Source organism: Danio rerio, chromosome 17 (assembly GCF_052040795.2).
Source record: "Danio rerio strain M-AB ecotype USA chromosome 17, GRCz13ab, whole genome shotgun sequence".
NCBI lineage: Eukaryota > Metazoa > Chordata > Actinopteri > Cypriniformes > Danionidae > Danio > Danio rerio.
The window spans coordinates 29,335,385-29,352,166 of NC_141037.1; the positions used below are offsets into that span (position 1 = coordinate 29,335,385).

Sequence of the window (16,782 nt, forward strand, 5' to 3'; positions counted from 1 at the left end):
TCATTATTTTTTAAGCGTTATAGTCATTTGTTTTTTTGTTTTGCTTTGTTGTTGTTTTTTAAATGTAAGACTTTTCTAAAAGCACAATATTTCTATAGCAATCTTGATTGTAACACAAACCCACAGTGTTCTGATTAGTTATGTGACTATCAGAGCAGAAAGAAATGGTGCTGCTTTCCCTGTTTTCTGTTTGCCATCTTTCATGTCTATATGTTGTTCATGCTTATTTTGCAATGTTAGATAGATATTAGATAGAAAGTCTGTTATGGGACACTGTTCATTTAAATATTAAACCTGAATATTAATAGAGATCAAACTTAAAAATAATAATTCAATTACATAAAATTGTAAGTATTTTTTTGTTGATTTTTGTTGACTGTAGATTGCAAAACACATTCACTGTTAATTAGTAGTTTATTAGCATGCATTTTGTAAGCATATTGGCTGGTTGTTAGTTCTTAAAGAGAGTATTTGCCTGACCATATTTTACATTTATTTAACCCTGCCCCATACAATATTATTTATTCGTTTAATTTAATTATGAATACCTAAATGGTTTATGTTGTGCAGTAAAATTCATAATTTGAGTCAAAGGCAAGACATCCTACTTTGGTATTTGCAGCAAAATTGTATTTTGAAAAGTAATTGTGTGTATATATATACACAAAGTAAATGTAAAGTAAGCCTCTACTTAAGTGCTTAAAATCATTTTTTGGTGCAAATAAATTCCTAAAACATCACTGTAAACATCACATCACATAGTTTGAACAAGCAGCTAAATTTTTTTTTTGAGAGATGGATTCATAGATTTCAATCATTTGACATAATTGAAATAATTAGATTTTAATTGTTTAAATAATTACAACTTTATTTATTAAAATGATCTTTCTGTGTAGAATCTACTGGTTTAAAGGAAACGGTCATAATAGGTTTGTGGCTGCACTGCCATCCTTAATCTTCTGCCATCAAATGATTTATGTTCTGAAGATAATTCACGTTTTTTTATAGACATTTTTTAGAGTGAATGACATTTTAGTGGGTCTTCTGTAAATTATGGTAAAAATACATGACAGTCAATTTTTGAATGGGGGCTTTTTTGCTTTTTACCTGTTTTTTTCTTGTATGTAGTTTATAAATGTAAATATTAAATTACAAATTATTCTTAAGAATGCATGATTACATCACACTGTCATACACGTTTGCTCATTACATTTAAAATAGACTCATTAGCGTTGCTATAGCTATATATTAATGTCAGAATAAGTGAGTGGTGTTATTCACACAGTACCACCAAGGCTGTTATTAATCTCGCTGTCGACAAATGGCATGTAAAATGCAGTAAATCAGTTACTTATGAGGTTCTAATTCATTTATGATGTTGTTTGAGTAAATGACTATAGAAAGCTAAATTATAAGGCTTTTTTCATTGTAAAGAGCTTTTTGCACAATTAAAAGGTTATATCGATATTAATCCATATATATATATATATATATACATATATATATATATATATATATATAGATATATATATATGATGTCTACTAAAGGATTAATATCGATATAACCTTTTAATTGTGCAAAAAGCTCTTTACAATGAAAAAAGCCTTATAATTTAGCTTTCTATGGTCATTTACTCAAACAACATCATAAATTAATTAGAACCTTATAAGTAACTGATTATATATATAAACAGCCTGATCTCACGAGAAAACGTAAGTATTTTACGTTTTGCCAGTTTAGTGGCTAATACGTACGAATTCGTACGAGTTCAGTCGTACGAAATGGTACGATTTTAAAAAGGAGGCGTGGCACCTGACCCCACCCCTAACCCCAACCGTCATTGGGGGATAAGCAAATCGTACTAAATTGTACGAATTAGATCGTACGAATTCATACGAATTAGCCACTAAATAAAAAAGTTACGAATTGCCGTGAGATTGTGTTGATATAAACGCTACCTGACAAAACTCTTGTCGTACATCCCAGTTGTAAGAGCAACAAAAAATCATTTGGAAAAGTGGCAGAAGGTACATTTTTCCGATGAATCATTTGTTGAGCTGCATCCCAATCAACACAAAAAAACTGTGAGGGACTCCTATTGGGACTCAAGATTCTCTCAGAAATCAGTCAAGTTTGGTGAAGGAAAAATCATGGTTTGAGGTTTCATTCAGTATAGGGGCGTGCGAGAAATCTGCAGAGTGGATGGCAACTTCAACAGCCTGATTTATCAAGACATCTGCCCCTTACAGTACAAACCACAGGAGAGGGTAAATTCTTCAGCAGGACAGTGCTCCTTTTCATACTTCAGCCTCCACATCAAAGTTCTTGTAAGCAAAGAAGGTCAATGTGCTCTAGGATTGGCCAGCCCAGTCACCAGGTATGAACAATATTGAGCATGTCTTGGGTTAGATGGAAGCATTAAAGATGAATCTAAAGTATTTTGATCAACTCTGGGAGTCCTGCAAGAACGCTTTCTTTGCCATTCCAGTTGACTTTATTAATATGAATGATTATATATAAGTTATTTGAGTCATTGTAGAGATGTATGATGCATCCTCCTTTTTCCACTGCACCGGGACTTTATTTTCTATATTGTACATTATTTCTGTTAAGTCACAATTCTTTTGTCTAAGCAAAGTCAGACCTTACTGTCCTAAATAAATCATTAAAAATCAAGGCATGATCATATTTTATTTTGGTCAAATAAATGTAATCTAGAGGCCTTTGTCTTTCATATAAGCCACATCTGACACCAATTGGTCAACTACAAGTCAAGTTATTATTTGTTGTTCCTAAAACTTGGATAGGCGACAAGACTTTTGACAGGTAGTGTATACATTTTGGTTTTGAGTGAAAATGTGAAATGTTAAAATGAGTGTTTTAGGTATCAGTTTACAAATTAATGTCACAACATCTTAAAGAATAACAAACCAGGGGAAAACATCCACCAGTAAACAAAGTAAGATGCCTCTAAAAAGAAATCCCTTTGTGCAGAGCTGAACACACATCATGTTCATGTACCACCATGATTTATGATGCTTGCACTTGGATTGTAACATTTGATACAGATCTCTAAAAGAGCTCGGTCAATGCTTTTATTCTCCATCAATATCTCTATTTTTACGCTTTTGAAAAGATCTAACAGCTATTGATGTGCTGTGCTCTCCCTTTTGTTCATAATTCCTGCATTTGCTATGATTATAAATTTATCTGTGTCAGTGAATTGTCACTAAAATAGGTTTACTGCTCTAGTTTTTGTCTCTTATTCATTTTCCCCTCTTGCCATTTCCATTCAGTGCAGTGTGATGGGTTTTCTTTTTTAATGTGACTACAGTCTGTCGAAGTGTGACACTGTAACACACAGGTGAAGAGAGAACAGTCAGATCTTCTGTTGTGTATTTCGGTGTCAAAGTGCATTCTGTTGCCGTGAGCAGAGGGTTTTCTGCTGGGTTGTGTGTCAAAGTGCTGCTGTTTGAGAGCGATGGATTTTGACAGGAGGGGAACTCATGGGACTTTCAGGATGAGGAGCTTCTCTCTCAGCATGCATGTGTGTGTTGTTTATGGTTTTGTGTGTGCGCGTGTGTGTGTGTGTGTGTGTGTGTGTGTGTGTGTGTGTGTGTGTGTGTGTGTGTGTGTGTGTGTGTGTGTGTGTGTGTGTGTGTGTGTGTGTGTGTGTGCATTTGCAGGCTTATGCTTGGTTCAAATAGACAAAGTCATTAAAAAATAATAAAATGTTTGGAATAGTTAAGATGTTTAATGGTAATGGGCTGTGTTTATGCAGTTACAATCTTCTGAAGTAGCATGTCGTGTGAGACTGAAGCCGGGAGTAATGGCTGAAGAAAATTTAGATTTGCAAGCACTGGAATAAATTACATTTTAAAATATTACAATAATTATCATAGAAAATGGCTCTTGCTGAATTTTAATTTCACAATCTGTTCACGTTTTATTATGTGTGTGTGTGTGTGTGTGTGTGTGTGTGTGTGTGTGTGTGTTTAAGATGGTAAATAATACAAATTTAAAAGGAAAAAAAAGATGTACAGTAGATTTGTATACATTTACCAGCCAGTTCTGCATGTGAACAATTTAAATTCTGTTCATCTATAGCTGGCTTAGTTTAAATTCATGAAAAAAAAATTTAGAATTGCACTGGTTGAATAAAAAGAGGTGCAAAAACAATAGACCGTCAGTCAGGCAGAGAAAGATGCCCCCTCTCTCTCTCTCTGTCTCTTGCATTTTCAGTTTCTTTGGTAGACAGGTGGTACCACCTCAGACCTCCCAGCTCCACCACTCGACACAGAGTCATCCATCACCGCCGCAGCAGCGCCTGTCACTGCCTGGGAAGCGAGGGACTGCTGGGGCAGATGGGAAGAGAGGTAGCTCCTCTCGCCTTCCAGCATCAGGTGGTCTGGGAGTGATAAAGATAGAGAAAAGGGGCATCTCCCTCTGACACAAAAAAGTTTAAAAATGGGAAATACAACTTTCTTTTTGACATACATGCAGCAATGGCAGGCATATCTGTGACCGGAGTTCCCAGCTGAAAACTTCAAAAAAAGATGCACTCAAAGCCTTTTCATAAAGAACATTTGAATTGTTTGGCAAAAAAAAAAAAAAGACTCTGGCCCATAACATGGATATCCTGGAGATTAAGGGTCAGGGTCAGATACTCTCACTGAGGACATTTTGGCTGAGTGTCAATAAACTTTTATTGTGTCAACTGTCATTGTTGTGTACTGTACCTAAAACTACCAGTGGGTAAAATATACATTATTAATATACACTATTACAGTAGGTAAAGGTTTAAGGACCAATTCTCACTATTACCTACCTGCCTATTATTAAGATACTTATAAAGTACATACACTACCTGACAAAACTATTGTCATCGATCTTAGTTCTAAGAGCAACAAATAATAACTTGACTTCCTGTTGATCATTTGGAAAAGTGGCAAAAGGTCGATTTTGATTAATCATCTGTTGAACTGCATTCCAATCATCACAAATACTGCAGAAGACCTATTGGAACCCGCATGACCCAAGTTTCTCAAAGAAATCAGTCAAGTTCGGTAAAGGAAACTTCATGGTTTGGGGTTACAATCAGTATAGGGGCGTGCAAGAGATCTGCAGAGTGGATGGCAACATCAACAGCCTGAGGTATCAAGACATTTGTGCTACCTATTACATTACAAACCACAGAAGAGGGCAATTCTTCAGCAGGATAGCGCTTCTTCTCATACTTCAGCCTCCACATCAAAGTTCCTGAAAGCAAAGAAGGTCAAGGTGCTCCAGGATTGGCCAGCCCAGTCACAAGAAATTAACATTATTGAGCATGTCTGGGGTAAGATGAAGTAGGAGGCATTGAAGATGAATCCAAAGAATCTTGATGAACTCTGGGAGTCCTGCAAGAACACTTTCTTTGCCATTCCAGATGACTTTATTTATAAGTTATTGAGTCATTGCAGAGATGTATGGATGCAGTCCTTCAAGCTCATGGGAGTCATACACAATATTAATTGTTTTTCACTGCACAATGACTTTATATTCTATACTGTACATTATTTCTGTTAAGCGACAAGACTTTTGTCTAAGCAAAGTCAGAGCTTAATATCCTTATAAAATAATTAAAAATCAAGGCATGATCATATTTTATTTAGGCAAAATAAGTGTAATCTAGAGGCCTTTGCCTTTCATAAAAGCCACTTCTGATAAAAATGATCAGGTAGAAGTCAAGTTATTATTTGTTGTTCCTAAAACTTGGAAAGGCAACAAGACTATTGTCAGGTAGTGTATTCTGCACTATCTTGTTCTACGACCATAATCCTAGCCAATACCCAAACATAACTACTAAATTAATAGCTAATATTAATCAAATCAAATCACTTTTATTGTCACAACAGTAGCAGCATGTGTGCTATGATGAGTGAAAAGCTTAGGTGCTGGCTCCAGACAGTACAAAATACAGATAGTGCAAATACAACGACAGTGCAAAATACAGACAGTGCAAAATACAGACAGTGCAAAATACAAAGTGTGTATATCAAACACACAAAACAAAGTTTTCTAGGAGCTCGCAACATGGCATCCATGCTCAGCGCCATATTGATTAAGCAGCAAATATGGAGTTTATTAAAGTAAATGTCATAGTTAATAGTTTGGTAATATGGAGAGTTGTACCTTAAAGTGCGCTGTAAAAATCCTGGCTTTCACACAATTCCTTCATGTCACAAATTAATTGTTTTTTTACAAACTTAAGTGGATTGAACATAAAACATTTAAGTTGTCTTAAGACAACTGTGTTTATTTATCACATTTTAAAGAAGTAGCTTGAACCAGCAGCAAAAAAGAGAAACATTTTTTGAGTCCAAAGTGAGACCAAAGCATATTATGTCACTATATGGCACTGTCTTCACAAAGTAATGTCTTGACTAGAATCATTATTATTTTTAATCATAAGCTATAATGCTTAACAGACCCAAGACTCATGATATCTCCCCATCATCAGACTCCTCATTATCCATGGCATTTAGTGCCTCTAAAACAGTTTGTTAGCCATGTGATTAAAACTTTTAATAAAAACTTGTAATTAAAAAGGTATTGCTTAGCAACATAAAGCATATAGGCAGTGCAAAACTGACAGTGAAAATTAAGGCATTTTAAATGTAAGTTTGACCTTTTGGCACATAGATATAGCAATCTTTTATCTAAACAATTTAACAGCAGGGTATTGTAAAGAAAAATACAATTTAAATAAAAGTTAATGATGGGAGACGTTTTTTTGGTGACATACTGGAGTTATTTGAAAGGAACACACTCATCAGACTCTATTCTGTCTTGAAAAATGCTGCCCACATCCTAACAACACACTGATGAAACAAAAGAGCATATTCAGAACATGTCTGATTGCACTAAAATGCTATAAAGAGCGACAAGACATCCTTTGTTCGGTCCCGTCAGCCATTAAATTGCCAATCCATCGCTCAGCTAAATATAGAATAGAGGAGGCTAGATATGACACTCTTTAATGCAGTGAAAATTGCTCAGGGTAGATTTACTTTACTTTTAGAGTTCCAAGAGTCTGTGTTGGTGGGAACCTTAAAGGCTTGACTTCAAAACAACAACATAAAACTTTTGACAAATTTTTTTTGCTTAAACAAATATGTTATAAACAGGGGCTCATTGAAAATACATGTTTCTGCCTACATTTTTTGTGAAATTTATCAGTATTTTGACTGATTTTATGAGTTTGGTTGCAGATTGTAGATAAAATAAATGCTGCGGGCAGTATGACAGCAACAACTCCTTAGTGTTGCTTGACTGGGAGTATGTTTCAGGGCTCTATCCAACACTGTGGTCATAATTTTACTGAATGTCACCTTTATATGTCTGAAAATGAATGTCCATTAGCATTTGAATTTCAGACCCAGGGGCCTCCTGAATGCATATTTGACAAAGGACTTTTTTTTTTTTTTTTTTACTGGAGCAACACTGTAACAGTGCCATCAATTTACCCATATCAACTTAAAGTTTAATTTGGTTAGATTCTATTTGATTTATTTATTTAGAGCAGAAAAATCATACAGAGAACGATTCTTTAAACAAAATATATTTTAACATGGTCAAAATGGAGCTTGATGAAGCACACGCTTATTATTTTCCTCACCCCATTACCACATCATTCCTCTGACTTGAACTTATTTCTTCTTTTACTTATGACTTATTTTTACATGAGACATATCTTTGACATATTATGTTTGATTCCATTTGACCATTTACATTTCATTACATAGACCCAAAAAAGACAGTATTGCAAACAGCCATTAATTGAAATTTTATCATACCTTTATCATTTTATTCAATCACCTCTATTCATCTTTATATTCCTTTAATAATCTATATTTATGCAATTTTTTAATTGATTAATATCCTGACATTGTTTGATAATCTGTTCTAGACTGTTTCATAATTTTACACCACATTCATACACAATTTTTTAAAGGTGTCGTTGTTTTCAACCTCCTAAAAAGATGTTCTTCTCTCGGATTATATCACCCTTGTCTTTCTTCATAAGTTGTGCTTGAGGATGAAATATTAAAAGAAACCCTAACATTCATCACAAGTATGATATCTCTATGATTTAGACATTAAATTAAAAATCACATATACCTTAATAATGCAATGCCCAATCAGATGCATTTAGATCATCATAGTAAACATTGGAGTTTTGTTGAGTTTGATGCCATAGAGTGACTGAATTCTGAAAATATTGAATTCTGTCAACATAAATCACAACGTGATATAATGTAAAAATATATTTGGCAAATAATGGCAGTATATGCACATTTTTTTCAGATCTAAAAGCTAATGTCTAAAGCTGAAAATTCGATATAATGTGTTTAGTAGCTCAGTCACACTGAAAAAACAATGAAAAACACTGTCACACTAAAAAAAATAATACATTGGATTTACTAAATGTTTTTAAGGTAAGTGGTTGCAAACAGTTTAGATGGACTGAATTTAAACAAACCAATTCAATTTAATAATGTTAAACTTTATTTTGTTTGTTTAAATTCAGCACATATAAAATGTAAATGCAATGAATATTTTTTTTCAGTGCAGGATGGAATCAGATTTTTTGTAGTACCCCAACTGTGCAACAAACATAAGCATGATTGAATAACAAATTACATTGGTAAAATAATGAACCAAAATGCACCCAACCTCTTAAAATAAAGGAAATGAAATTCCCTTATCGGAGCAGGCCTTATAATTAAAAATTCGAAAACATTTTGTTGATTGGTATGTGCGCGCGGTTGTATTTGTTTGTTTGTTTGTTCCTTAAAGAACTTAAAACCTTCATCCACCAACATGCCTCACTTGAACTAAAAGAAGTTTCATTTGAAGTCTTTTAATGTGTAGATCAAACCGCAGCTATAAAGCACAGCTCTTCTGACTCTTATGTTTCATCTCAGGTTTACACGCCAACAAAGCTCTTATTAGATAATCACATCAGTGCTGTTGTCATCAGCTTAAATGACACTGGTAAACATCAGGGACTAGATTATGTGCTTTAAACAAACACAACTTCTGTTATTATGATGACTTATAAATGTAATAATTACATACTCTCAAAAGCTACACTAAATGCCACTTTACAGGACTATCCCACGATTGGAATGTTGGTAAATTCCAGGCTTTCTGATAGCTAGTGATGAAAGTCTGCTGTAAAGTAAGTCTCTTGAAATGAATTTACATCTATGAAAAAAAAAAAAAAAAAAAAAAATATATATATATATATATATAAATATATATATATATATATATATATATATATATATATATATATATATATATATATATATATATATATATATATATATATATATATATATTTCTTGTAGTTTGAGTTAAACTAAAAAAAAATTTTGTTCTGTAAATAACTGATCATATTTCTTTTAATTTTAAATAATTGTTGTCATTCAGTACATAATATGACAATTGGTCAAAAAAATAACAAATATACAGATTTCTAAATGGGTTTTTATGATTGCACTAAAACATTTTATCTAAATTCCATGACAACACATTACATGTTTTATCTAAGAAAGCAATATTTGGTAGAATAATCCAGATTTTCACAACAAATTAAGATTTTTTTGATATGTTAACCATTTGTTACAGGAGACTCTCTAATTGACATTATTTTTGTTTGAAATTTGAAAGAGAAGTTATACATAAATAGAATTAATTAAATATGAAATCTTACTCAATATCATTCCTAATAAATCCAGAGAAACTAAGAATTTTCAAGTGGTCTCTTATTTATTTACTTGTTTTTTTTTTTTACTGCCTGAATGCGTAATTTCATTAACTGATTCAAATTTTATGACTCAATTGAATGGGCAGTATCAGTGGTTACCAGCTGATATATATAGACCAGAAGGGGGCTTCTGTGCCTACTAGTAAGCTCAAAAGGCTATAATCATCCATCTCCGTGGTTAATCAGCTATAGATGGCTATGGCTGGAAGTTAACGAGAATTATTTATATTATTTATTAAACTGCCCATTTGTTGTATTTTATTTATGTCTTCCCCTACCCCAACCCTAAACCCAACCAATAATGTAAAAACAGATTTGGATCTGGAGTCTTCTCTATTAGTATAGCTGATTAACAATGATAAATATTTATTAAATTTCTTATTTATTGTATTTTATTAACATCTACCCAAAACCAAACCCTAAACCCAACCGTCACAGTAATGTAAAAAACAGATCTGGATCTGGAGTCTTCTCTAGTAATACAACTGATTAACCATCTATTAGTATGGCTGATTAACCAGTCTTCTAAGCCTACTAGTAGGCACAGGAGGCCCCTACTGGCCCATATCTATCAGCTGATATCCACTGATAACGTCCATTCAATTGAATGATAACATTTGAATTGGGTGCATTTTATAGTCCTGTTTGATAAATATCTGTTTATTCTTGACATGGAAAGCAAAAAAGCTTTAAATGTTAGTCAAGAAAAGATAAACATTTCTGTCCACACAAAGAAAAAGAAAATTTAAAAAATCAAGGCAACTTTAAGGTTTGTGATCCTAGGGCAGCCCAGCTATTTTTTGGTGACTCACTGTTCTGTGGCATTGTCCTGCTGCTGTTAGGAAAAGCCAGTTTTGACAGCAAGAAACACATAATGGCGACAGGGTGAAAAGAAATACGGATATGGCTTAATTGGGGTAATTTAGGTGAGTGTGTGAGAGTGAATGTGTGCTGTTTGCTTCTCTCCTTACTGGGCGGTCTCTTTTGATGGAGCAGGCGCAATTGAAGTAGAAAGGGACAGAGCGACACTTGACTTCAGCCCCCTTTGAAGAAGAGATGGAGAGAGAACAAAAAAATAAGTACAAAGTAATAGTCGAGTGAAAAAAGGGTGGAACACACTGCCCTCAGTCAGCACAGAAGTTCATGCTGGGAAAAACACCCATCAAAAAAGGTTGTGAACTGCAATTTTTCTAAATGTTTTTGGAGGTCTTTGTTTAATATAGCAACATTTACCTTAAAAAAAACTCTTTTGATAAGTATGCCATATTCGAGTAAATGGCCACAATAGACACATAATAAACATTGCGAGTGTTTGGATATTACTGTCAGATCTAATATAACACTTTTGAATAATTGCTTCTCATCTAAAGAAAATATCAATTCATGTCAATGTCATGTCAATGTCATGATTGAATGGGATCATGGAAGGTCAGCAGCAAAGAAACTTGAATTAAATCCATCAAGAATGTTTGGGTTGTAATATTTACAGGGTTCCAATTTCTGGAATAACATGTCATTTTAAAAGGTCCTGCATTCCTGCATAAAACATGTTTCTAGCGTGAAAATGTTGTGCACTTCTTATCAAATTTATATAACAATGGAAGATCAAGTTGCTTGTATTGTGGCTTTGCTCTTTTTATCCATTATGTGTCCATATGTCTGAAATATCCTGAAGCAGCTTTACTGTTTTGTACTGTCACGTCACGTGAGATTCCCGCTTTTTTAAGATAAATTTGTATATTATTAATGAACATCAGTAACTCGCCAGTTATTTAATGCATGTTCCTGTAAGAAAAGATTCTAAATAATTGGAAATCTGGCGACCGCAATCATCAAACTCTTGGGAACATCTGTGGTCGGAACCAAAGTTTACAGGTCTGTGTTCTCTGAACTCCTTTCAAGCAGTGGACGTCTTCATTCTGATTGCTTGCCGTCGAACCGCGTCATAGCTCATTACCATAAAGTTGACTTGATTTCAACTCTCCTTGACGCCCACGCCGGAGAAGACACGCTGCGCTGCTCCTCGCCACTTATCGTCGCCGGCTCTCATTGAAAATGAATGACTTCCAGCTACTTTGACACTCTCGTCGCTTTTGGTGTGAACGTAGGGCTAGTAAAGGCTATCGTGCCAGGATAATATACATTTGAACTTCGGCTTTAAAATGATTACATCAATACTGGGTGTTAAACTTTAATGACAGAAAAGCTAAATGTAAAATTTGTAAAAATGAAGAGGGAGCACTTCGCAGCCACACAAAGATTAAAGGTCACCTATGATGAAAATCAACTTTTGTAAGCTGTTTGGACAGAACTGTGTGTAGGTATAGTGTGTCCACAGTCATTATGGAATGATATAAACCCAACAAGTCTTTTTTTTCTGACATTAAAATAGGACTGAAACATTTTTGGACTGCAATGTTTTTCCGGCACACCGAATTGATGGATAGGTGCCATGTCTCCATAATAACAGTTATTCACATATCCACTGAACTCTTTTTTTCCACCACGGCCACAAGGTGTCCGTTAATGCTAATATATATATATATATATATATATATATATATATATATATATATATATATATATATATATATGTGTGTGTGTGTGTGTGTGTGTGTGTGTGTGTGTGTGTGTGTGTGTGTGTGTGTGTGTGTGTGTGTGTGTGTGAGTTGCAAGCGTAATTTGTGTGAGACTCATCATTTCAGAAAGGCTTAAATCGATACCACCACAAATACATCAATTAAACTTACTTGAGATTTTTGACCAATGAGGTGTATTTTAGCTTCATCTGTGTCTGTCTCTATCACAGACTAATATTTATCTAATGTAACGCATGATGAGAAGCAGGCACACACGTGGGAGCAGTGAGTGAGGAGAAGCAGCTCATTTTCATTTAAAGCCACAGGCTATATAAAAAAAAAGCTACAATGTATTTGGACACCAAAATGGGCAAATTCTGCAATAAAAAAATCTGGTATATTGAGCTAAAACTTTACAGACACATTCTGAAGACAGAAAAGGCTTATCTTACATCTTGTAAAAGGGGTCAAATAGGTGCCTTTTAATATATCATTTAAAAAAAAAAATTTAAATTAAAATCTTTTTTCTGTAAATTTAAAGGTATGTTATAACGTCATGAAAAGTATCCTGATTACTTGTAGTTATCTCTTATGCCAAACACTTCTAAAAACAATACAATCCATTGAAGTTGATATTTCATGACAACACAATTATAATTTTTCTCCTCCTACTACAGTACGTGAGCAAAAGATCAAGCCATTTTAACTGATACAATGGGTTTACTTAGTAAAGTCAAATTAGTGCTTTTAAGGGAACAGGTTTACTCACTTTAAGTAAAGTAACTTGCTTTTTCCAGTGTAATAATTGTGAATGGCACACTCTCTATAGCCGTTTTAAAATGTATGGCCATTATTAAAGAAATATTCAGTGTATAATTACAGCTCTCCTTCATTAATGCTGTGCTGGCGCATGGAAACAGGTCTAATGTTTTGTGAAGTTGGGAGGAAGCAGAAATTATGAACTGATGCTGCAGTGGAGTGTGCCAGAAACCAATGAGGGAAAACCATTAAGACTTCATACCCAAGTCGGTAACCAAACGTAACCCCAATTTAGCCTTTTCAAAACTCCCATATATTCATTCTGTTTTCCTTTTTGTGTAAGAAAATGATCAAATACAGCCTGTTAATGTAAGCTGCTTCTTCAAGCTACTTCGTAAGTTATACCTTTTGACAATCAAATTTGTACACAGTAAAAAGCAATTAATTTACTTTAAAAAATTTGTAAATCTGTTGTCTAAAAATTAAATAAAACTTTTTTTTTGCCTTAAACTATGTGCATAATAATACACATTTAATCAAGCCAATTTTCAATTAACTTTTTTAAAGTAAAGTCAAATTAGTGCTTTTCAGGGAACAGGTTTACTCACTTTAATTAAAGTACCTTGCTTTTTCCAGTGTAATAATTGTGAATGGCACACTTTCGATAGCCATTTTATAATTTATGGCCATTATTAAAGAAATATTCAGTGTATAATTACAGCTCTCCTTCATTAATGCTGTGCTGGCGCATGGAAACAGGTCTAATGTTTTGTGAAGTTGAGAGGAAGCAGAGATTATGAACTGATGCTGCAGTGGAGTGTGCCAGAAACCAATGAGGGAAAAACATTAAGACTTTATACTAGGGATGTAACGGTATAAGAATTTCGCGGTACGGTAATACCTCGGTATGAATGTCACGATACGGTATTTATTGAATCATTTACAGGAAAAAACAAAACTTATGAAAATACTCCAAAAAAGTGCCAAAAGTGTCAATGACATACAAATTAGCCATCTATCTGTAAGCTTTGAAACAGGAACTTCAATTTTAATAAAAAAAAATTATTAAACCATGTAAAAAAATAAAGTTTCAATTTAGTATTGTTGAAAACTCATCACATTCAACATTTAATCACACTCAGCCCATCTACCCAGATGAGAGCTCTGCTAGTCGGACTTCTCATCAAGCATCTCCCGCTGGATCTAATCTCACTATATTTATTAAACGGGATATTTCATTTATCTTGTTGTCTTTATCTAACGACATATTCCCTGACTTTGGGCATTGGAATCTATTACTTGTTCTCAGGTAACGTGTTTTGGCTGAGCGCAAAGATAAGTTAATGATTAATGTAACCACGTACATTCTGTATATTGACTGATCGCCTTTATTTCCTATAATGTAAAAACTTATTGTATGTTATACTTTTAAAATGGCCATTATCGATTCTTAAAACTGATACTCAGCAAAAGAGAGGCTGTGTTTCGTATTTTCACTGAAATTGAAAGGAGGCAGTTGTTATCGGCTCCGTTTTGTTATAAATATCCACACAGTGATAACGCTCATGCAGCACGGCGCCTCAACATTTCTGCTGTCTAAGTTGCTAATATTAAAATGAAAATAGGCAGTTCCTTAAATCATGTTTACATTTTATTGTTGAGAAAGTGAAACAACGAAGCCAGGGTGATGTGAATGAAGTTATAAAGTACACTGTTCCCTTTGAAGATTTACCCGTGTCCTCGGTATAATCTGCTTTTCCATATCAAACTGAGAAGAAGAGACTGCAGCCTTGATCAAACTTGCGAAGTCTGAACTTACACGGAGATAATGCAGGACTGAACTGTGCGTGTAAAGCAGGTCGCACACCAGAAGCGACGCTCGGCGGCGCGCCACGCAGCGCCATGTATTTTAGAATTCTAAACATAGGTTTCTATCAGGATACACACACCGGCGCCGCAAGTCGGCGGCTGTCGGCGGCGCCCGGCGACGGCTCAGGACGCAGTTCATTTTTCAGCCGCGCCACAGAGCGCCATCTGATTAGTTTCATGTTAAATATCATTCGAATGTGCGCGTCTGGTGTGCGATACTTTAATCTGTCATGTACGCGCCGTGTCGCGGCGCCGAGCGGCGCTTCTGGTGTGCGACCTGCTTTAGAGTTTTCCAGCTCTTTTCATCCCCGCTTCTAGCAGCACACTCCATTTCCGCATTACTGGATCTGTAGCAACAACAGACCGCAAGGGATGATGGACAAGCATGGGCTGATGGCAATTGTAGTTTTCGTTACCTCCCGTTCGCTTCATTCGCCTGAGCAAATTTTCTCAGAAGACCTATAGTTTTACCGAGTCATGCGACTTCGGTAATATCGAAAAAAAATTAATATTGCGGTATGACGGTATTTACAATACCGTTACATCCCTACTTTATACCCAAGTTGGTAACCAAACTTAACTGAGCGGAAATGCCTGTGTGATTATGAAGAATAGTAGAAGCACAGAAACACCCTGCAATATGTAATTAGAGAAGATGATGTATTTTCTTTGGATGACTTTTTGTACTGCATTTCGACTCACCATCACAGAAAAGAAATGACGTTTTTCAGTAAAAGAATGCAGTTTTATTTTAAGCTGACATGGTTAGTGCAATCTGTATTACATATGATGTAATCAAATGACCATGAACTGCAGAATGGCGACAGTAATCATCTCTTTTGATTTAGGAGTCTTCATTTAGCTGTTTTATAAATGAAATGGGTCATATTATGATGTTTTGTAAAGATGGAATATAATTCTTGGCTTTCCCTAGAATGTGTCTGTGAAATTTAATCTCAGAACTTTTATTGTATTGTGCGCAAAAACACAGTTTCCACATCTTTTTAAATGCAAATGAGATGCAGCTTACATGACCTTAATGAACAAATTGCTTCTTTTAATTAATAGTTTAGCAAGATCTTCATTTTGATGTCATTATTTCTGTCGCATAGCAAGAAAACTGAACATAGGTATGAAACAGTGGTGGAAAGAGTTCTGAAAAAGTAGCCCTTTTAAAATTACTAAAGAGTAGTGAGTAGTGAATTTGTGGATGTGTGTAAACGTACTGTAACATTCTGTAGTGCATTTAATTATTGCCCAGCAGGCACACAACGTCATAAGACATTATTGTTAGGTTAGATTTAGGTTGTGACGTCAGGTGACCAGACTTCAATGTCTAGCCAGCATCTAAGGACAACATTATTTTGATGTCCAAAAATGACATCAAATGATGTTGATATTTGGTTGATTTTAGGTTGTGTTATAAAATTATCAAAATCCAACGTCAAGCCAACATCTTCTGACATTTATTCGTCAGGTATAGCAACCAAAATCTATCGTCTGATAGACGTCATAGTGGTAATGTCCACACAATGTCAAGCTGTGACATCATTAGATGTTGATTTTAGGTTGGCCATTAACGTTGGCCTGACGTTCGGTTCTGACTTCAACTTGATTTTCATTTCCAAACAAAATGCAACATCCCTACGACGTTGGGTACAACATCAATGTTGACGTCTTATGCCTGTCTCTGGGTCAATGCATGTAAATATTTTAAACATCTTCTTTTGGACATTTTTAATGCTTCCAAACAGGTT

At 34.6% G+C, this 16,782-nt stretch overlaps 1 protein-coding gene and 1 long non-coding RNA gene across 7 annotated transcripts in view; one reads left to right on the forward strand and one right to left on the reverse strand.

Moving 5' to 3' along the window:
* The window catches only part of LOC141378579 (uncharacterized), a 171,061-nt gene that overhangs the window by 99,024 nt on the left and 55,255 nt on the right, over nt 1–16,782 (forward strand). The gene's annotated exons all lie outside the window — the stretch shown is intronic.
* LOC147839951 (uncharacterized) lies at nt 1,580–4,574 on the reverse strand. Its single transcript, XR_015513454.1, has 3 exons — nt 2,419–4,574; nt 1,955–2,294; nt 1,580–1,695 (listed from the first exon to the last, which is right to left on the reverse strand). It is a non-coding gene; the product is annotated as an uncharacterized LOC147839951 (long non-coding RNA).